At 43.4% G+C, this 22005-nt stretch overlaps 1 protein-coding gene across 1 annotated transcript in view; it reads left to right on the top strand.

Annotated features, from left to right (window-relative positions):
* The window catches only part of LOC114668990 (FERM domain-containing protein 4B-like), a 154774-nt gene that overhangs the window by 19212 nt on the left and 113557 nt on the right, over positions 1-22005 (top strand). Inside the window, exon 2 of the mRNA XM_028825056.2 lies at positions 16479-16610. The gene's annotated coding sequence lies outside the window, so the exon portion shown is untranslated. The remainder of the gene's footprint in view (positions 1-16478; positions 16611-22005) is intronic.

Here is a 22005-nt window from a genome sequence, read left to right on the forward strand (position 1 = left end):
CCAGTTTTTCACATTTGATTTAATTTCATACAACTAAATACTGCGTCACTAAAAATCTTTGTTCAGAAAACACCGCAGTACTCAGATGTTCCTAGGAAATGAAAGACAGACCACTGTTATCTTTTTTGTTGAAAGGAGAGTCAATTATTATGCAGGCTGAGAGGGGTTCCCAAACTTTTTCATGACTGTAAATGTTTGCATACCGGCATCGTGCGCTCTGTCATACATCAGTGCGACCAGAACTCCGAGGTGAACTTCCATGGTTTCTCGATGTCATATGTGAATTACATCACGCTTAAAACACCAAGAGGGAAAATATAAGGGGAACCCATGTAGCCTGAAATATTTTGGTTATATGAGCAGTCCAGAAACTCCAGGGTGGACCCCTGGTACTTGTTATGATATGTGGAGTGTGGTGGAGTGTGGTGGTGTGCATGTGTGGGTGCCGAGGGGATGAAGCAGGTGGTTATTTTAGGGCCGATCTACAGTAGATCACTGGTATCGTGTTACTGGATTCGCTGATTCTGATGTACCAATTCTGTTTTGTTTTTTTTCCTTTTCTTTATATCTGTGAAAGCGTTTTTACGCTAAGGTCCTGCATAACCAGACGTGAAGAAGCGTTATGTTCTATATTAAAGTGTTAACTTTGGTATTTTCATATGTAAAGTAAAAAAACGTTACATTTTGTTTGAAAACAAACAAATAATAAACACAGTACAAACCTGTACAAAATAGCGGCAAATCCATAAAATGTTCGTAAGATGTGAAGAAGATGTTAGGCTAACTTGCTTAAAGGATAAGCTTGGATATTTCTTCACAAATACAGTGGTGTGAAAAACTATTTGCCCCCTTCCTGATTTCTTATTCTTTTGCATGTTTGTCACACAAAATGTTTCTGATCATCAAACACATTTAACCATTAGTCATATATAACACAAGTAAACACAAAATGCAGTTTGTAAATGGTAGTTTTTATTATTTAGGGAGAAAAAAAAATCCAAACCTACATGGCCCTGTGTGAAAAAGTAATTGCCCCCTGAACCTAATAACTGGTTGGGCCACCCTTAGCAGCAATAACTGCAATCAAGCGTTTGCGATATCTTGCAATGAGTCTTTTACAGCGCTCTGGAGGAATTTTGGCCCACTCATCTTTGCAAAATTGTTGTAATTCAGCTTTATTTGAGGGTTTTCTAGCATGAACCGCCTTTTTAAGGTCATGCCATAGCATCTCAATTGGATTCAGGTCAGGACTTTGACTAGGCCACTCCAAAGTCTTCATTTTGTTTTTCTTCAGCCATTCAGAGGTGGATTTGCTGGTGTGTTTTGGGTCATTGTCCTGTTGCAGCACCCAAGATCGCTTCAGCTTGAGTTGACGAACAGATGGCCGGACATTCTCCTTCAGGATTTTTTGGTAGACAGTAGAATTCATGGTTCCATCTATCACAGCAAGCCTTCCAGGTCCTGAAGCAGCAAAACAACCCCAGACCATCACACTACCACCACCATATTTTACTGTTGGTATGATGTTCTTTTTCTGAAATGCTGTGTTCCTTTTACGCCAGATGTAACGGGACATTTGCCTTTCAAAAAGTTCAACTTTTGACTCATCAGTCCACAAGGTATTTTCCCAAAAGTCTTGGCAATCATTGAGATGTTTCTTAGCAAAATTGAGACGAGCCCTAATGTTCTTTTTGCTTAATAGTGGTTTGCGTCTTGGAAATCTGCCATGCAGGCCGTTTTTGCCCAGTCTCTTTCTTATGGTGGAGTCGTGAACACTGACCTTAATTGAGGCAAGTGAGGCCTGCAGTTCTTTAGACGTTGTCCTGGGGTCTTTTGTGACCTCTCGGATGAGTCGTCTCTGCGCTCTTGGGGTAATTTTGGTCGGCCGGCCACTCCTGGGAAGGTTCACCACTGTTCCATGTTTTTGCCATTTGTGGATAATGGCTCTCACTGTGGTTCGCTGGAGTCCCAAAGCTTTAGAAATGGCTTTATAACCTTTACCAGACTGATAGATCTCAATTACTTCTGTTCTCATTTGTTCCTGAATTTCTTTGGATCTTGGCATGATGTCTAGCTTTTGAGGTGCTTTTGGTCTACTTCTCTGTGTCAGGCAGCTCCTATTTAAGTGATTTCTTGATTGAAACAGGTGTGGCAGTAATCAGGCCTGGGGGTGGCTACGGAAATTGAACTCAGGTGTGATACACCACAGTTAGGTTATTTTTTAACAAGGGGGCAATTACTTTTTCACACAGGGCCATGTAGGTTTGGATTTTTTTTCTCCCTAAATAATAAAAACCATCATTTAAAAACTGCATTTTGTGTTTACTTGTGTTATATTTGACTAATGGTTAAATGTGTTTGATGATCAGAAACATTTTGTGTGACAAACATGCAAAAGAATAAGAAATCAGGAAGGGGGCAAATAGTTTTTCACACCACTGTATGCTATATTTGCATTTCCCTCATGAAAATGAATTGAAATAAAGTTAAGCGCTTTCTATAAATTAAAAAAAATCTATCTCGGCCCACACTGGCACATTATAGGCAAAAACCTGCAGCCACTGCGGCCCTCCAGGAATGACTTTGCCCACCCCTGGGCTATGGGGTATGTAGGAAATGCTAAAAAACGTACCAAATATGTCCATTTGTTTTGGATTGGTACTAATAGTTTGACTTTGGTATTAATACCAGTTTTTGGACCTCCGTACCAAAGTGAATAACAGAGAACTGTAAACCGCCCCAACCCCACGTCCCCCCGTCTTCCTCAAGCCTCCCTGATGTGCTGCCACACTACGCACCGCTTCCCTCTTGATAGTTGTGAAGTCCTCATCGCGTCAAAGCAATAAGGTGTTGGGGTGTCACCATGAAGTCCTGATCACGTTGAACAATCTGGTTTGGATTCATGAAGTCTACAAAATGGACGTTTATTCCACATCTACGCTAGTGAGTATCAAGAGAACGGGGTTGAGATTAAAGCTGATGTTTCCTTCTGGTACTGAAAATTCTGAAATGCTGGTACCGTACCCTTTCAAAATTTGGATACATTGCAGAACCGTAGTGTCTATTTGTGGAGAAATTGTTAATTAATCACAAGAACGTCCGCTCAACAGAAGATCGTCATCAGGAGATGCTGGTAAGTCTTCTTTTGTACTTGTCTTATGGAGACATACGCGATTATGTGCAAAAATGGCCCTAAATGTGTCCTGAAGGCTTAAAACGTAAAACAGATTCACTTCTGAAGTATCCTTTCACCCAACGTCAAAAGCACAATTATAAGCCGTTCCAAATGGGTAAAGGTGGACGGTACACCTATGGCTTTTCGTTTTAATGCTAAGGGCTAAAAACAAGGGGGAATGAAACAGCACATTTTGCTGTAGTTCTTAGAAGCTTTGCACAACAAACAAAATTAAAAGTTTTTGAAGGAAAAGTCTTTGCCCAAAGGCATATTCTCAACAAGAGTCATTGTCCGAAACCATGTGAAAGAGCGGGTGGGCAAGAAGAAATAAAAGAATGCTTGTAATGTGCCTAGAAAACAAGATGTGACACACGCGCCACAAAGAGAGGATCATCTGACAGATGCTGTTTAACCAAAGCGAAGCTAGCAAGCAATAATCATACGTTCTATTTATATGGCGCCTTGCCCAGGCTCAAAGCACTTCACAAATATTCAAAGGACTACAACAGAAATAAAAGTACAGATGGCAATTATAACGTTAAAATATAAACAAATATCAAACATTAGACACCAAGTAAGAGATGAATACACGCATTCCTTTAATGTGGGTAGTGACACCCTTTAGATGTGATGGCCATCGTGGTGTGCTGGGCCTGTAACATCACTTCAGGCGAAGCCCACCGAATCAACAGGCTGAGTGGTGGCTCTGAGGTTAGGGATTTGCACTGGCAATCTGTTGGGCCCTTGAGCAAGGCCCTTAACCTGCCATTGCTCCATCCTGGGTATGACGTTAATCTGAATCCAGCTCTGCAAGTAGGCCCTCCAACCTGCAGGGAAAAACTTGGGGGTTGGTGGCAGAATTGGCACTCCAGCCACCATAAAAAGCCTCACACTGTTCCACTCCATCTGAACTAGTGTGGTGCTGAGGTGTCACCCGTCGCATGGCTGCACTCGGGTCCTAATCTGGATCCTGAGTTGGTTTGTCGTGTGGTGGGTGCGGCAATGCAGTGCGCGCTCCTAACCTCTCAGTAATGGGACGCACTCTCGACACGCTCAAGGTGATAGAGGAGGAGAGAAAGAAGACAAAACTGATGGCCTTTATGAACAATGCAGCACATCCTCTCTTTGACACATTAAAATAAGAGGACTGTCAGCCAACAAATTACCAGAAGTTTGTCAAGAAATGCTATGGGGACTTCTGTATACCAATGGCAATACGGGTGTTTAACGCCTCACTGAGACTGGGACTGTTGTTTTTTTTTTATCTTTAGCATTTCCATTTTGTATCTTGTTTAGTTGTCCTGCGGTGGGTTGGCACCCTGCCCGGGATTGGTCCCTGCCTTGTGCCCTGTGTTGGCTGGGATTGGCTCCAGCAGACCCCCGTGACCCTGTGTTAGGATTCAGCGGGTTGGAAAATGGATGGATGGATCTTGTTTAGTTGTTCTGCTTTGTATTCAGAAGGAGTGTTGCTGTTTTGTCATAATATAAAATTAAGAGCTTCTGTAAAATGCTCAGTTCCCCCCTAGAGAGAGAGAGAGAGAGAGAGAGAGAGAGAGAGAGAGAGAGAGAGAGTACCCTATTTATCTGTCTGTCTGTCTGTCTGTCCATGGCTTTCATATCGTGTCTTTTACATTTGCCCATCTGCTCTGCATTTTATTTATTGCAAATCCACCCCATGTCAATTGTTCTTAGATGCCACTCTCTTATATAGTGCCTTTCAAATTTATATAATACAATACAATACAATTTATTTTTGTATAGCTCAAAATCACACAAGAAGTGCCGCAATGGGCTTTAACAGGCCCTGCCTCTTGACAGCCCCCCAGCCTTGACTCTCTAAGAAGACAAGGAAAAACTCCCAAAAAAAAACTAGTAAGGAAAAATGGAAGAAACCTCAGGAAGGGCAGTTCAAAGAGAGACTCCTTTCCAGGTAGGTTGGGCGTGCAGTGGGTGTCAAAAGAAGGGGGTCAATACAATACAATACAATACACAGAACAGAACAAATCCTCAATACAGTATAAAAATAAAAATTTTAGAAGTACGGAGCAGAATTTAATAGTAGATGATATAACATAAGAAGATTTGGATATATTTAGAGTCCTGGAGACTTCATCCTTCAAGCTGCCTCCCCCATTTGGCCATTCCATGGCTGAAACAGCGCTGGGCCAGCCAATCCGATGAAAGGACCCCTCTTTCCCATGATTCCTGCGATCCTCCATCAATGATGACTTTACCTTAGGTAGGCAAAACAACTTGGGAGGTGGGCCATGGCACCAAGTGCCACATTTGAGTACCGAGAAGATAAACAGAACAGGTGAGGGTTAGTATCCAATTCTAACTCTCATGTTACTTCTGTTTTAGTGCTAATGTCTAACAACAGAGATGCAGTCTGTACAGTTAATCAGCAGCTCTAGTCAGGGTGTGCTAAACTGAAGTGGTGAGTCTTCAGCCGGGATTTAAAAGCTGAGACCAAAGGTGCATCTCTTATAGTAGCAGGCAGACCACTCCACAGTTTAGGAGCCCTGTAAGTAAAAGCTCGACCTCCCACTGTTATTTTATTAGTCCTTAGAATCACAAGCAGACCGGCATCTTGAGATCTTAATGTGCGCTCTGGTTTGTAAGTCATGATAAGTTCAGACAAGTAAGCCGGACCTCGACCATTTAATGCTTTATATGTTAAAAGAAGGATTTTGAAATCTGCCCTAAACTTAACCGGGAGCCAGTGTAAGGATTTATATAACTATCCATCTGCAGCTCATAGTGCCTTTCCTGTCTGTCTGTCTGTCTGTCTGTCTGTCTGTCTGTCTGTCTGTCTGTCTGTCTGTCTGTCTGTCTGTCTGTCTGTCTGTTTATCTATTGCATATATTCCGTCTGTCTCTCTATGTACTGTACATGGTGGCTTTCATGTCTGTCTGTCTTCTGCATACAATGCCTTTCCTGTCCGTCTGTCTACCTGTCTGCTGCATATAGTGCTTTTCCTGTTTATCTGTCTACTGTATATAGTGCCTTTCTTATCTGTCTGTCTTCTGCATATACTGCCTTTTCTGTCTGTCTGTCTATCTTTCTATTGCGTATTGTGCTTTTCCTTTCTGTCTGTCCGTTATCTACTGCATACAGTGCCTTTCCAGTTTATCTGTCTACTGTATATAGTGCCTTTCCTGTCTGTTTGTCTATTCGTCATGTAGCTTCTATAAAAGATGGTAACCTGCTTTCCCTGATGTTCAAGCTTTGGATATTCGTAAATAAAAGCACAAGCTTAGTTCTTTTTAGTTTATGGAAAGGATTGGTAGCTATTAGAACTTGTGGCCATTATGACTTCTATTCAGAACTGACAGCTGTATGCCAGATTTACAGAATTGTGTTATTGATATTCATTGAAACTCCTTACAGAGTTGCTTTTTTTGGCAGGACACTGAATCTTTTTTTTTTTTTATCCAGAATGTGAGACGCATTTCTATAAAGCGCTCTTCCAGCTCATTTTTAGCAGTTCCATTGTATTTCGTGTTTTTCCTTTGGGCTCTGAAACATTGCATCTCTTTTTTATGGCGCCCTCCATTGCACAGGTACAGTAGTGTAATGTGCCCTGGGGAGAAGTGTCACCCCGTCAGCAGGGTCCCTGTCATTTCTGTCAGAATAGGAAATGCACTTTGCCCTAATTGGACGTTTCTCTTCGGTCTCGCCAGTCATTCATTTGGTTTATTGTTGTTCATTTTAAAGCTGGCGGCTGCTGTTTGGCACGGTGTAAAAGTTCAAAGCCGGATTTCGTTCTGCTGTAGTAATGGTGAGTCAGTGGAAGACATGTGAAAGCTGAATCACAACTGATAGTCAAAATTTGAATAGAGTGCTTCTGAGAAGTAGCCGGCTGGTACAAAAGAACAGTTTAGCTGGTCTGGTAATCGTCACAGATTGTGACGCTGACATGCGCGCAGTGGTCTGTGTGTAAATTACCAGGCCAGGAAGAGCCCTGGAACGACGTATGATCCAGATGTTCCCTGTGTAAGGTTATTGTGTCGGTAAAGTGAAAACGATTTAAAAAAAAAAATAAGCTTCATTTTAGACATTTGATTATGGGTCATAAACTTTTAGAAGTTTTTATTTATTTATTTTTTTCATTGGGTGAAGTGTTTTCAAAGAAGGAGGTTGCTGTGCAGGGCTGCCGGGCCCATGAGAAAGTGGAAGGGCCTCAGAGTTATGAGGAGGTTTGGACGTGTAGTAAGGATGTCCCCCGTATGGGTGACTGGATTGCATTTCGTGACTAACCTGAGAAAATTTAGAAATTCCCTGAAAGCAACTGAACAACCTTACTAAAGATAAAGTGGTATGACCAACTCAGCTTTGCATGGTGCCAACCACAACCCTCAGGAGAAGAAAGCGAATTGAAAGTAAAGTGAATAATCACTGATAAATAATAAAGAGCAGTCATGGCAGTTTGTTGTCTTTGAGTTTTCTGAAAAGCACGCCAAGCAGTGGTTTCACACAGAAATCAACATAAATGTCTGTTGCTGTCAGGCTGCCTTCGCACGACTGTGGGCAGCAGTCACGGTCGCAGTGCAATCTGGTTTCTACCTCTTATAATTGTAAGTGGCAGTCCTCACGGGCAAACTTCAGCTACATGATCAGCTGGGGACCAGTACCTAACGTTCGTTTACGATCACTTGTATCAAAATCGGAGTCCGACAAGTCATAGTCCAACTCGGAGATAATAAGCAAAACGTCACCCACAGAGTAGTTTGCTTTGCGCATTTGCTTTGCTCTCTTGCCAGATGTCAATTCCATTTTTGCCATTGTTTGCTTCTTGCTACTCATGTGAGCGCAGGAAATCTTGGTCAAACCAATGAAGCTAACTTTCCTTCTAGTCCAACTAAAACAAAATGGTAGGTCTTGTCACCATTTAAAGTTGATTATCACCGTCAACCACCTCCTTTTGACAAAAGTCGACCTCCGCTCTGAAAGAGTTAAGGTCAGACTTACTTTGACTGTGCCAGATCAACCCTAGAAAAGAAACGGAATTATTGTATGTAAGAGAAGTACAAAGAAGAAGAAGAAGATAATCTCAAAGGCATCCGCGCTGGCCGCAGAGACTGGACAGTACGCACAATTAATTTCGAGATAAAGATGATGCAGACGGGCCCTGCTGGCACATCATTTTCACATGTCAGTGTTACATAATCAGCTCATTAATCACTCGTTTTGTTTTTCTTTGTTAGGAAAGATCTGGAAGTGATGAGCATTCTTTTAATATGAATTTAGGTTTAAGTTCACGTGTTTCTGAAAGCAAGCAGGGAACAGACACTTGTTGGGCACGTTTAAGGTTTGTAGGGTCATTCGTATCACATGTACACAGCCTGGCAAACTTCTTAAGTTGTGACCATTGGAGGGCGTCGTTCAGGGACAACTCGGTGAAAGACAACTCAACGACATCCTTTACCAGTTAGGTAATAGCAGTGGCGTAGCTGGGGGGGGCAAGGGGGGACATCTGTCCCTGGCCGCAGCATCCAGGGGGCGCCGAATTGATGTTCCCCATTGCATTTTGGCAAACAGGAGGAGGTGCAAAATCTTCAGTTGTCCCCGGGCGCTGAAAACCCTAGCTACGCCTCTGGGTAATAGTTAGGTTCAAAGAGTTTGTGGTGCTGGTATGCCCTCTGGTTCGGTGGCAACTGGGTGAGAGACAACTCAGCAAAAGGACAACTCGGCGAAAGACAATTCGGTGAAGAAACAACTTGGCGAAATACAACTCAGCGACATCCTTTACCAGTTAGGTAATAGTTAGGTTCAAAGAGATTTTTTTAATGATATTTAAATGACAACGTAGGGCGCTGGAAACTCCACAGAATCACCTGCTTTATGAGAGTCCCAGTACATTAAGAGTAAAGATTCTGTATTCTTAATATCGTTGTCATACAATTACAATCAATACAATTTATTTAAAGGATTAGCAATTTAGGATTAGCCTCCCCCTGGTGGCTCCCAACGAGAGCAAGAAGGGCTGCTGATAGGGACTCCAATTCCCGTGAACCCCTTGCGGTTGTATATATGGGAGATCCACCAGAGAGCTTCTGAAGATAATGTCAAATAGAGTTTGTTCCATCTGCAGAATAAAGTTTGTTCGTCAATTATATACATTTATTTTCAACATTTTAAATCACGTTGTCATTTAAATATAATTAAAAAATCTCTTTGAACCTAAAGGATGTCGCCGAGTTGTATTTCACCAAGTTGTTTCTTCACTGAATTGTCTTTCGCTGAGTTGTCTTTTCGCCGAGTTGTCTTTTCGCCGAGTTGTCTTTTCGCCGAGTTGTCTTTTTGCCGAGTTGACTTTTCGCTGAGTTGACTGTCGCCCAGTTTACACCGAACTGGAAGGGCGTAACATCACCACAAACCCCAGACACAACAATACAAACACAAGTAGGTCCCAAGAGCAAACAAAAAATTTATTGTACAAATACCTTTCTAATACAGGCTTCTTCATCACATACAATAATTGCTTCTCTTTTTATTTTCTTCACTCCCTTTACTCCTCCTCAGTGAGCTTTGTCCTCTTTCCCACCATGTGAGGAAGAGTGACATGGGAGTACTTCTGGTGCTACCACATTGCATCCAGGAATCACTCCCGGGGTCATATAGAGCCTCCCTAAAATGAAGAAACCTCCCCCTGGTGGCTCCCAACAAGAGCGAGCAGGGCTGCCCATAGGAACTCCAATTCCCATGAACCCCTTGCGGTTGTGTACTGTATATGGGAGACCCACCAGAGAGCTTCTGCAACCTGTTGTACTGGGGGAGCACGTGGCCCCAGGTGGCCATCTCCTTCCACGCCCTCCATTATCAAGGCATCCCTGCCAGATAGGGAACCATCCATCCCAGCCGGGATGCCAGCCAATCCTTCTCTTCTATAATTCTTGGGAAGCCTGTATGCCAATACCAGTGCCAGCTTAAAAGTAATATCTGTCCCAAATAGAGAAAAGGTATAACTTACCGGAATAGGTGGTTAATCCATAAGCCCATAGTCACGTTATGTTTATTCATTTTTGGAAACTTGTACGCCTTGACCACCGTTTTCGTATTTGCAGATGAAGTGACTTGCTCAGGCTCATCTAGTGCACTGTTGCTTCATTCATGCACTGTAGCTACTGTCATGGGTGGACTGGCATCCTGAATGGGATGGGCGCCATTCCCTTACCTGGATGGGAGTCTAGTATAATGAATGTCAAGTCAAGTCAACTTTATTTATAAAACACTTTACATAATGGTGATGAAGAGAAATGGCCAAAACACTGGCATGGAGGGTCACTGGCACAGAGGGTATGCTACGACTGGCAGCTCGGCAGCAAGGAATGGGAGAAATGCCAGACTGTGGATGATTGCCTCTAACACTAGGTGGCAGCATTCCTCTTGGGGAGCCCCCGTGTGGATGCTCACAGGGCAGCATGGGAATTGTGGTTCTATAGAGCTACCCTCTTAGGTTATGTGGAGGCTGCCAGGGGGTTCGGTTGGGAGGTGAATCTGCTGTTATGGGATGCTTCCTAAAGGCAGTGATTTGGCACCGGAACTATTTCCAGGTTGGTCTTAAAAAGGGAACCTAAAACGTCACCCAGGGAGTTGGAGACAGCAGAGGAGGACAGCACTTGCATGGGAGGAGAAAGAGAAGGAGAAGAAGACCCGTAAAGAGGTCATGTTATGTTAATAAAACACTTCTTTGAATCCCGGACTGTCTGTGTGCAGTTGTGTCTGTGGTTTGGGGCTCAGTGACGCCCTCTACAGGCCACACAACATGGAAAATGTAGCTGCAAATCAGTAACTCTGCTTTCTCATTTGTTTCTCTCTCTTTGCCTTTCTTCTTTCTCATTCTCTTTGTCATTTTCAGTTCAGTATTGTAGTCCACATTCCAATGTACTCAAATTCCAGGATGAATATGGCCGCCCTAGCATTGTGCAGGAATGCAGTGGATAACCACATGGTGCACTATATACCTGCTATTATCCAGATATTTTGGGAAGAGATGCCCAGCTAACACTGAAAATATTTAGTTTCAATTTTGCAGGCTGAAGCTGTAACATGTGCAGACGCAGATCACGTTAATCAGAATGCCCACATGTCTTCTACTTATTTTGTGAATTTTCCCTTGGGATTAATAAAGTATCTATCTATCTATCTATCTATCTATCTATCTATCTATCTATCTATCTATCTATCTATCTATCTATCTATCTATCTATCTATCTATCTATTTTCTGTCACCTTTTTATTTTTCATTTTTTAATTTCAAATCCATATTAGCCCTTTGTGATCTCCTGGCATCAAGGACTAGTATCGTACAAGTATTGTGAATTACAGTAGAATGTGGTAAGTGGGGTTAGCCGTATGGTCTGAGGAATAGGGCAAGCATTGGAAAAATCCAACAGCTGAAGCGGCCCACGTTGAATTGCTGTGCACCGGCTCGGCTTTTTCTTTTCCAAAGTTGGTCCCGTGAATGTGCTTATGGAGTTCAAACAGATGGTGCTTGGCTCACGAGTCTCACATTTACTTGCCTTCCTGCCTGCCTTAATCGTATTCAAGCAGATTAGAGTCCGTATACACAGGCAGCATTGTTGTAAGTCTGCCGTTTTTGGGATTACCGGATTGTGCTAACAAACTTAAAAACACCTTAACGATTGTGTGAGTCCTAAACATGACACGGACGTCCAGATCTTCTAAAGTGAACGTCCCAAGGATAGCCAGTTGTAATAAATACAAGTGTGTCTTGAAAAGTCTAAATTGACGATTTATACAGGGCGGTGCCCCTAATTAAGCGACATTCTTTTGCTGGTCTTGTTCAAAGTGTTTGAAATCAAGCTGTGATCGGCCTACTGTTAACTCTGTTAGTTAAGAATCTGCAGCAGCAGCATCTGCCCGTTAGCTAAAGAAGGCTTAGAACAAGTCCAAGTGTCGAGCTTTATTAACATCGCTTGTCAGTCCCGATCCTTGTGATCACGTTTTACTGTTTCGGTCTTTGGCTTAGAGTCTGAGCCTTCTTTTCAGCCGTTGTTCACGTTATCCATTTTCCTGTAGTCCTTTATACTGTCGATGCTGACTCAAGCCCATATGGAGCCCTAGGCGGTTTCCCTTCAGTGTCCAGAGCACACAACACTTGAATTATTAAAGCGGTGGCCCTCAGTGTCCATACTACAAATTCAGTATTATTAGATTTGGAGTACTAAAGGGCGAATCCCCCTCGGTATCTGAAGAATGCTGCTTGAGTTACGTAAACCGTGCTCCTCAGTGTCCAGATTTACCAAAATGGCACACCTCGGTGTCCATAGTGTGCATTCAGTATCGTTATATTTTGAGGATTAAGGGGCAGATCCGCCTCAGTGTCACACTACTTGAGTTACATAAACGTGACCCTTCGGTGTCCAGAACATGTGGCCCTTGCTTTACCAAAATGGCACCCCTCGGTATCCATACTGCACGTTCAGTATGATGGGCAGATCTCCATATGGTATCACAACGCTTCAGTTACATAAACTGCACCCCTCAGTGTCCAGATTTACCAAAATAGCACACCTCGGTGTACATAATGTGCATTCAATATTATTGTATTTTGAGGATTAAGGGGCATATCTGCCTCAGTGTCACACTACTTGAGTTACATAAAAGTGACCCTTCGGTGTCCAGAACATGTGGCCCTTGCTTTACCAAAATGGCACCCCTCGGTGTCCATACTGCACGTTCAGTATGATGGGCAGATCTCCATATGGTATCACAACGCTTCAGTTACATAAACTGCACCCCTCAGTGTCCAGATTTACCAAAATAGCACACCTCGGTGTACATAATGTGCATTCAATATTATTGTATTTTGAGGATTAAGGGGCATATCTGCCTCAGTGTCACATTACTTGAGTTACATAAATGGCCCCCCTCAGTGTCCATACTGCACGTTCAGTATGATGGACAGATCTCCATAAGGCATCACAATGCTCGAGTTACGTAAACCGTGCCCCTCAGTGTCCAGATTTACCAAAATGGCACACCACGGTGTCCATAGTGTGCATTTAGTATCGTTATATTTCGAGGATTAAGGTGCAGATACGCCTCAGTGTCACACTACTTGAGTTTCATAAACGGGACCCCTCAGTGTCCAGAACATGCGGCCCTTGCTTTACCAAAATGGCACCCCTCGGTGTCCATACTGCACGTTCAGTATGATGGGCAGATCTCCATATGGTATCACAACGCTTCAGTTACATAAACTGCACCCCTCAGTGTCCAGATTTACCAAAACAGCACCCCTTGGTGTCCATACCGTATGTTCAGTATGAGGGACAGATCCCCATAAGGTGTCACAATGCTTGACTAATATAAACGGTGCCCCTCAGTGTCCAGATTTACCAAAATGGCACACCTCGGTTGTCCATACCGCATGTTTAGTATGATGGGCAGATCTCCATGCTGCATCACAACGTTTCAGTTATGTAAACCGCGCCCCTCAGTGTCCAGATTTACCAAAATGGCACACCTCGGTGTACATAATATGCATTCAGTATTATTGTATTTCGAGGATTAAGGGGCATATCTGCCTCAGTGTCACATTACTTGAGTTACATAAACGGCCCCCCTCAGTGTCCATACCGCACGTTCAGTATGAGGGGCAGATCTCCATAAGGCATCTCAATGCTCGAGTTACGTAAACGGTGCCCCTCAGTATCTGGAACACATGCCCCCTGATTTACCAAACATAGTGTCCACTCCATGGAAGGCACTGGAGCTGTTTTTCCCTGATCTTGACCAAACACAGCAGTCTCTGGCGAGTCTCTGCTCTGTTCATGTTAAAATGCTGCCAATGACAGGGAAGGCAGAACTCTTGGGAAGTGCTGGTCAGCCCAACAATGTGGTTAGTCTATGAACTTCCATCCATCCAATTTTTAAGCTGCTTAAGCATTTTAGGGTCTCCAACACCTGCCTAGTGCAGCACCATCAGGCTGTTCATGGCCGGGTTCAGTCACATATACTGGGGAAATTTTAGAATTACCAGTGTGGACGACAAGGGCGCTGTTGCCCCGGGAAACCCAACAGACAGACGTCCAGGACACACGTATAAAAGCACTAAGGAGAATTTCAATATTTTTCTTCAATAAAGTGCACAAAGCACCACACACTCCACAATTCTCCAATAACAATAATTAATACTAATACAATAACAATAATCCTCCACTCCCAGCAGCTTCGTCACCCAACCTCCCAACTCCAACTCAGCTTGCTGGGTCTCCAACAGTCCTTTATATATTCCATGACCCGAAAATGTTTCTTCTCTTCTTTCGGGTCAAACGCCACATCATCCTCCTCAAGCATCCCGGAAGTACTGTGGGCTTCCGTCCTCGTGACTCCGAAGTACTTCCGGATTGTAAGAAAAGTAGGAGTCCCCAGGTCCTTTATTAGCACCCTCTGGCAGCACCCACGGCACACAACAGGGCTGAGAAAATGGGCTCCACGTCCCATGATGCCCTGCGGGAATCCGGGGTACAGTTACCGTCACCGTCCAGGGGTGCTGCCACCTAGTGTCCTGGGGGAGGTAGTGTCCTGGGAAGGCTGCCCTTCTCCATTCTTCCCATCCTGGGATGTCCCGGTCGGAATTAGCTGTCGGCCGTCTCTCACACCAGTTAACCTAATCTGGATGTCTGTGGGATATGGGAGCAAAGTCCGAGAGAAAAAATTAGGACAATATGGGGAGAGTCTGCAAACTCCACTCAGACTCCACTCCACTCCACTCTACTTGACTGGTGATTTTAGCCCAGGACCCCCAGGAGCTATGAAGCAGCAGTGCTAACCAGAGCTTACCCACTTTGGACACAGCAGATCTATATTAAAGCAAAAGAAAGAAAGAAAAAGAAAGAGAACACTACAATCAAAAATGCAAACTAGAGTAGAAGTGACCTGATGCCATGTAAATGACGAGGTTGTTTTGTGTCATTTTATGAAAAAATGCAAAATTATTATGATTAGCATCTGTACAGGATATTAAATTAGCTGATAATATGTAGCAATGTGAGGCTGGCGGACGAAGCGAGTCACTTGGCTTTAGAGTGGACGTTAACAGCAGAAATGGAGCCTGGTGATTTAGTATCGCCAGTTCACCTAACCAGCTTGTCTTTGGACTGTGGGGTGGGGATGAAACTCATGAGGACACAAGGAGAACCTGCAAACTCCAGGGAGTACCCGGGACACAAACCCCAGTCTCCTGTGAGGCAGGGGCACTAGCAGTTCACTATCATGCCACCCTTCAGTCAAATATACTCTGTACTAGCTGTCCCCCGTGACTCCACGGTAGTGAAATAGGACAAACTTTAAAAATCAATAAAAAAAGTAATAATTTGTATTGGGAAGAATTTATATTGATAGCTTTCATATCTGAGGGTCTCTTTGATATACAATACTTTTGGTTTTTCTATCAGGGGCGAGAATGTAGCTGTGATCTCTTTGCCAAACATGTAAGAAGTTGGCAAGGTATCTCTGGTCAGGCGGAAGGTCGGTACGCTCAAACGTCAAATGTTGCCACTGTCCCTGATCGTGTTCAGCTCTGATGGGGAGAGCGTCAGCCGCGTGGGGAGAAAAGCGCGTGGCCGTGATATCACAGCCAACGAGCAGCTACCCTCTAAAACACACGTAGCTCTGATCTGTCTCTCAAAAACGTCAAACGTTCCTCTTTAACAATCTCTAGATGATAATGTCTGCTGAACAAACAGGTATCGCTAGCTAAGTGGGGACGAGGTGCACTCCAACACGTGACAAGAGGTAGACTCGAACAGAAGCTGGCACTTGAGTGAGGATGACCCTGCCCGGCTCCCTACTCCTGAGGTCCCACCTCCCCCTCCTTTCGGCCCACCCTGTCTCATGGATTTGTGTGATTAACTTGGTGCCACAACCGAACAATAATACTTGAGAGAAGTCGCATGTTCAAGCAAATTATAGAGAAAAAAACGATCCGTTAAACAGTTCTCTCTGTGAAAAGCGGACAGACAGACAGACTTTGGATTTAATATATTTAGAGGTGGTACCAGTATTCCATTTTTATGTGTTTCATTTTGATAATCTACTTAATTTGATTTAGGGCCACTGGGGGGTTGACCGTTTATCCTTGGGGGCATTTCTGCATAGTCAGTAATGTGTCACCAGTTTATAGCTATCAGTTAGAACCTGCAAATTCATTCAGAAGAAGGTGGTTGCACATTTTCATGCCAAGTATGTAAGCAGTCAGAACCTTAGAAGGTAGTTTTATTTTTTCTTTCTTTTCCTTCATTTCACCTTTCCTTTTTTTATTTTTTTGCAGGTGTCCCCCAAGACCTTCAATTTATATTCAACAAGTGCAATGAATATATAGAGAGTCCCTCCATGTGAGCCACTGCTTATCCTGTAAAGAACAAAATGAACATCTAACGACAAAGACAATGTGACGCCAAAGGTTAGTGTAACGTGAATCTGTGAACCAATCCTCCTCATTTCATGCGTGAGTGTCTTCTTTGTTTCCTAGCCTAAGCCAGCTGGTTTGCCTTTCTAACGAGGTCCCTTTATTTCTTGTATTTGCTTACTGGTGTAAGAAGTGCTTGATTACGATGACTCGTTCATCAAAGGGTACATTTTTGATTCGTAGACCAAGGTTTGATGCCACGTGCCAGTTATCCATATTTAGATTCCTTCTTTCTTGTGTGGTTCTGCGAGGAATGAGAATGGTTGGGGCGCTAACCCGGCCGTCCCCTGGCAAAACAAAAAGGCCACTCAATGGCGCAGTTACCATAAACAACTTAACTATGGTAGGCTCTGGCTGGGCTCACAGTAATAAAGCTTTTCTCTCTCTGTCTCTGTCGGGCTACGGAGCTGCGGTTTGTGGGTTGCTCGGTTAGCAGAATGAAGGCTCCTTCCAGCCAGCTCAGAATATTTTGGGCCCGCAACGGGAAGTTGATGGGTCAGTTGCCTTTCTGGGTACTGTGGAGGGCAATGGAGAAGACATGATTAGCACCAGCGTCCCCTCTCATCCCATAGGGGTATTACTTACATAAAACTAGCTCATGTCGGGAAACAAAAAATGAAACTCAAGACTGATCCGAGATAAATGGGGCCGTTATACTGAGCAATTAACAATACTGAAATATAATAAGGACATCACAACAACAATCATGAAGACACCACAAAATGCACTACGTTAAACATTTCAACCCTCAGATTGTTATCTTCTTTCCTTCTCCAGTTTCTTAGCAAGTCGCCATAGAAATCCCAATAAATCCACAAGGAAAATCGAGGCTCTGAGACCCAAATCCAAGAATATGGCGTTTACCATGCACTTTTAAAGTTGCCGTGCCAGGCGTGTTGTATTCGGATCGTCTTCCTAGTCCTCAGGCGCCCACTTCTGTTTGCCTTTTCTTTAATCTGAAATGAAGAAGATTCCTTCTTTACTTGAATTGCAGTTTGCAGAGTATGAAAGCCATTGATCCACCACAAGCTTCTTTGTGCTCCGTTTTTAACTCCATTATAAAATGCTGTTAAAGCTTGTATTTAATGCAGTCTACTTCTTCTTTTGGCTGTTCTCGTTAGGGGTTGCCACAGCAGATCATCTTCTTCCATTTCTTTCTGTCCTCTGCACCTTGCTCTGTTACACCCATCACCTGCATGTCCTCTCTCGCCACATCCATAAACCTTCTCCTAGGCCTTCCTCTTGTCCTCTTGCCTGGCAGCTCTATCCTTAGCACCCTTCTCTCATTATACTCAGCATCTCTCCTCTGCACATGTTCAAACCAACGCAATCTCGCCTCTCTGACTTTGTCTTCCAAACGTCCAACCTGAGCTGACCCTTTAATGAGCATCCTGTGCGTTGGAGCTGGGGAGTCCTCAACAGCGCATCTTCAACCTGAGCTTGGAACAGGGGAGAGTCCTGAGGCTTTGGAAAACATCTTGCATCACCCCAGTCCCAAAGGTATCCCGTCCAGGTGAGCTGAATGACTTCCAGCCTGTCGCTCTGACGTCACATGTGATGAAGACCATGGAGCGGCTGCTGCTTCACCACCTGAGGCCACAGATCTGCCACGCCCTCAACCCTCTGCAGTTCGCATACCAGCAGAAGGTGGGAGTGGAGGATGCCATCATCTATATGCTACACCGATCCCTCTTCCACTTGGACAGAGGCAGTGGTGCTGTAAGAATTATGTTTCTAGACTTCTCTAGCGCCTTCAACACCATCCAACCTCTTCTCCTTAGTGTCAAGCTGACAGAGATGGGAGTAGATTCATACCTGATAGCATGGATCGTGGACTATCTTAAAGACAGACCTCAGTATGTGTGTCTTGGGAACTGCAGGTCTGACATTGTGGTCAGCAACACAGGAGCGCCACAGGGGACTGTACTTTCTCCAGTCCTGTTCAGCCTATATACATCAGACTTCCAATACAACTGGAAATCCTGCCACGTGCAAAAGTTCACTGAGACACTGCTATCGTGGGGTGCATCAGGAGTGGGCAGGAGGAGGAGTATAGGAACCTAATCAAGGACTTTGTTAAATGGTGCGACTCAAACCACTTACACCTGAACACCAGCAAAACCAAGGAGCTGGTGGTGGATTTTAGGAGGCCCAGGCCCCTCATGGACCCCGTGATCATCAGAGGTGACTGTGAGCAGAGGGTGCAGACCTATAAATACCTGTGAGTGCAGCTGAATGATAAATTGGACTGGACTGTCAATACTGATGCTCTGTGCAAGAGAGGACAGAGCCGGTTATACTTCCTTAGAAGACTGCCGTCCTTCAACATCTGCAATAAGATGCTGCAGATGTTCTATCAGACGGTTGTGGCGAGCGCCCTCTTCTACGCGGTGGTGTGCTGGGGAGGCAGCATTAAGAAGAGGGACACCTCACGCCTGGACAAACTGGTGAGGAAGGCAGGCTCTATTGTAGGCACGGAGCTGGACAGTTTGACATCCGTGGCGGAGCAACGGGCACTGAGCAGACTCCTATCAATCATGGAGAATCCACTGCATCCACTAAACAGGATCATCTCCAGACAGAGGAGCAGCTTCAGCGAGACACTGCTGTCACCGTCCTGCTCCACTGACAGACTGAGGAGATCGTTCCTCCCCCACACTATGCGACTCTTCAATTCCACCTGGGGGGGGTAAACATTAACATTATTCAAAGTTATTGTCTGTCTGTATACCTGCATTATTATCACTCTTTAATATTTTCTTTATCAGTATGCTGCTGCTGGAGTATGTGAATTTCCCCTTGGGATTAATAAAGTATCTATCTATCTATCTATCTATCTATCTATCTATCTATCTATCTATCTATCTATCTATCTATCTATCTATCTATCTATCTATCTATCTATCTATCTATCTATCTATCTATCTATCTATCTATCTATCTATCTATCTATCTATCTATCTATCTATCTATCTATCTATCTATCTATCTATCTATCTATCTATCTATCTATCTATCTATCTATCTATCTATCTATCTATCTATCTATCTATCTATCTATCTATCTATCTATCTATCTATCTATCTATCTATCTATCTATCTATCTATCTATTGTCCTCGTTTCTAATCTTTAGTCACACCCAATGCAAATCTCCAGCTCTGTGTCCTGCTTTCCGGTCAGTGCCACCGTCTCCAGCCCATATAACAAAGGCGTATTTAATGGAGTCTACTAACACATGGAATTGCATTCTATTATTGTTATTATTATTTTTGAATTTGACTTATTGTTAAAAACTATTAAATTTACCAAAAATATACTAACAGGCTCTTGGATGAACGAAATAAAAAATGTGAAATGTTAAAACTTTCATATGTGTTAACTTAGTTGCCGAACACACCTGAATGTTGCTCTGCGCGTAACTTTGGGACCAATTAGCTCAAGCACAAAACACAAAATCAGGCTAGTCATTTTTTTAAATTTATAAAATATACTTTGCTTTAGAACACAATTTTAATATGGCAACACGTTAAATAAGAAAAGAAGCCAAACCAAGCAAAAGAATAATGCGGTAACACCACTCAACCACCACTTGGTCAGAGTTCTACACCAGAATGCAATTGGTGTCCCACCACCCACTAACAAAGGCCCACACTTTCTTCTCACGCGATGTGCCAAAGGAATAATCAAACTGGATTATGAAAAACAAAATCGGGAAACAGTTGTCACTCAGCTCATTGTCCCAGCAGGGCTCTGGTGGCACAGGTGTTTCCCTGTGCCTCTCGTTTCAAAAAACCCGGAACAAACATGTGAAAAAAAATGTATTTAGGTGTTTGTTTATTTGTCTGAATGTCGCTGTGTTTCATCCCATATCAGATAAATGCTTTTTGTTGAGCCTTTGTTATTATAATAATAATTGTTATGGAGCATCTTAATTACTTTCATTCTTTTTTATGCTTTCTTAAATGACTCGTCTAATCATTTCACTCTGTACATTAGTGAATGTGTTCAGATTGGCCACCTTTCTTTATTTCTTGGCAGTGAAGAAGGTGCTTTTTTCCCCCCTGAAATACAGTCATATGAAAATTTTGGGAACCCCTCTCCGTCTGCATAATAATTGACTCTCCTTTAAACAGTAAAGATAACAGTGGTATGTCTTTCATTTCCTAGGAACATTTGAGTACTGCGGTGTTTTCCTAACAAAGATTTTAGTGACGCAGTATTTAGTTGTATGAAATAAAATCAAATGTGAAAAACTGGCTGTGCACAAATGTGTGTCCCCTTGTCATTTTGCTGATTTGAATGCCTGTCACTGCTCAATGCTGATTACTTACAACACCAAATTGGTTGGATGAGCTTGTTAAGCCTTCATAGACGGGTGTGTCCATCATGAGATATAAAGGGATTTAAGGTGGTCAATTACAAGTTGTGCTTCCCTTTGACTCTCCTCTGAAGAGTGACAGCATGGGACCCTCAAAGCAACTCTCCAAAGATCTGAAAACAAAGATTGTTCAGTCTCCTGGTTTAGGGGAAGGCTACACAAAGCTATTTCAGAGGTTTAAACTGTCAGTTTCAACTGTAAGGAATGGAATCAGGAAATGGAAGGCCACAGGCACAGTTGCTGTTAAACCCAGCAGGTCTGGCAGGCCAAGAAAAATACAGGAGCGGCATATGAGCAGGATTGTGAGAATGGTGACAGACAACCCACAGATCACCTCCAAAGACCTGCAAGAACATCTCGCTGCAGATGATGTATCTGTACATCGTTCTACAATTCATCTGTATGGCAGGGTGATAAGAAAGAAGCCCTTTGTGCACTCACGCCACAAACAGTCTCCTGTTGTATGCCAATGCTCATTTAGACAAGCCAGATTCATTTTGGAACAAAGTGTTTTGGACTGATGAGACAAAAATGGAGTTATTTGGTCATAACAAAAAGCACTTTGCATGGTGGAAGAAGAACACCGCATTCCAAGAAAAACACCTGCTACCTCCTGTCAAATTTGGTGGAGGTTCCATCATGCTGTGGGGCTGTGTGGCTAGTTCAGGGACTGGGGCCCTTGTTAAAGTCAAGGGTCGGATGAATTCAACCCAATATCAACAAATTCTTCAGGATAATGTTCAAGCATCAGTCACAAAGTTGAAGTTTGGGTTGGATATTCCAACAAGACAATGACCCAAAACACATTTGGAAATCTACAAAGGCGTTCATGCAGAGGGAGAAGTACAATGTTCTGGAATGGCCGTCACAGTCCCCTGACTTGAATATCATCGAAAATCTATGGGATGATTTGAAGCAGGCTGTCCATGCTCGGCAGCCATCAAATTGAACTTAACTGGAGAGATTTTGTATGAAGAATGGTCAACAATACCTCCATCCAGAATCCAGA

Source organism: Erpetoichthys calabaricus, chromosome 18 (assembly GCF_900747795.2).
Source record: "Erpetoichthys calabaricus chromosome 18, fErpCal1.3, whole genome shotgun sequence".
NCBI lineage: Eukaryota > Metazoa > Chordata > Cladistia > Polypteriformes > Polypteridae > Erpetoichthys > Erpetoichthys calabaricus.